The sequence below is a fragment of the Mandrillus leucophaeus genome, unplaced genomic scaffold (genome assembly GCF_000951045.1).
Source record: "Mandrillus leucophaeus isolate KB7577 unplaced genomic scaffold, Mleu.le_1.0 Scaffold145, whole genome shotgun sequence".
Taxonomy (NCBI): Eukaryota; Metazoa; Chordata; class Mammalia; order Primates; family Cercopithecidae; genus Mandrillus; species Mandrillus leucophaeus.
The window spans coordinates 1,087,706-1,089,514 of record NW_012101421.1 but is presented as its reverse complement, the minus strand read 5'-3'; positions in this window follow the sequence as shown (position 1 = coordinate 1,089,514).

The window sequence follows — 1,809 nt, the reverse complement described above, 5'->3', positions numbered from 1 at the left end:
TTTTCCATACAATGTCTGGAATCTATAGATAACATAACCGGTTAGGTCAGGGGTCGATCTTCAACCAGGCCCAGGGCGTGGCACCAGGTTGTCTGCCTGTGCATTTCATTTCTGCCTTTTAGTTTTTACTTCTTTCTTTGGAGGCAGAAATTGGGCATAAGACAATATGAGGGGTGGTCTCCTCCCTTAAAACCAGTGTATTTCTTAAATGTATTTGATTGATGTCTCAAGCCTCCTTAAAATGTATAAAGCCAAGCTGTGCCCGACCACCTTGGACACGTGTTCTCAGGACCTCATGGTCACTCATATTTGGCTCAGAATAAGTATCTTCAAATATTTTACAGAGTTTGACTCTTTTTGTCGACATTCTGAGCCTCAACAATATGATGTGGGGATGTGGGCAAACCCTATCATGTAGACAGAGGCTTCCTGAAGAAGGAAGCCTAACAGAATTAGAAACTAGAGATAGAAAGACTTGCTGGTAACAAGTCCTGGCCTTTGATCCTTGAAGCCATTATTTTTGCAGCTCTTCCTTCTTTCCTGTGACCTTTATCCCACCTCTACCTGTAGTTTGAGCCATTAAATTCTCTAGTTTGCTGAAGCGAGTATAAATTTAATTTGCTTTTTTTGTTTTTGAGATGGAGTCTTGCTGTTTTGCCCAGGCTGGAGCCATCTTGGCTCACTGCAACCTCCACCTCCCAGGTTCAAGCGATTCTCCTGCCTTAGTCTCCCAAGTAGCTGAGACTACAGGTACCTGCCACTATGCCTGGCCAAGTTTTTTATTTTTGGTAAGGACAGGTTTCAGCATGTTGGCCAGGCTGGTCTCAAACTCCTGAGCTCAGATGAGTCACCTGCCTCGGCCTCCAAAAGTGCTGGGATTACCGGCATGAGCCACCGTGTGCTTGGCCTAATTTGCTTTGTTTTGACATTGAAAGAATCCTGACTAAAAGGTCTGCTACTATGGTCACAGTAAATATTGTCAACCAAAAAAGTATCAAACTCTTTAAAACATTTAAAGGGGTTTATTCTTCTTTTGAGACAAAGTCTCACTCTGTTGCCCAAACTAGAGTGCAGTGGTGTGATCCTGGCTTACTGCAACCTCAACCTCCCAGGTTCGAGTGATTCTCCTGCCTCAGCCTCCTGAGTAGGGGACTACAAGTGTGCGCCACCATGCCCGGCTAAATTTTTGGTATTTTTAGTACAGACAGGGTTTCACTATGTTGGCTAGGCTGGTCTTGAACTCCTGACCTTGCGATCCACCCACCTCTGCCTCCCAAAATGCTGGGATTACAGGTGTGAGCCACCACGCCCAGCCCTAAAGAAGTTTATTCTAAACAAAATATGAGTGACCAAGGCCTGAGGCACAGTCCCAAGAGGTACTGAGAATATGTGCCCAAGACGGTTGGGTTACAGCTTGGTTTTAATACAATTTAGGGAGACATAAGACATCAATCAGTACATCTGGGGCATACACTGGTTTGGTCTGGGAAGATGGGACAACTTGAAGAGGGTTTAGGGGAGAGCTTATAGGTCATAGGTGGATTAAAAGATTTCCTGATTGGCAATTGGTTGAGAGTGAAGTTACTATTTAAAGACCTGGAATAAACATAAAGGAATGCCTGGATTAAGATAAGGGGTGGTAGACACTAAGGTTCTTATTATGTAGATGAAGTCTCCTAGGTGGCCATCCTTAGAGACAATAGATGGCAAATGTTTCCTATTCTGACCTGTAAAAGGGGTTAGACTCTCAGTTAATCTCTTCAGAATTGGGAGGGCCTGGAAGGGGGAAGACACCCAGTTATGTTAATA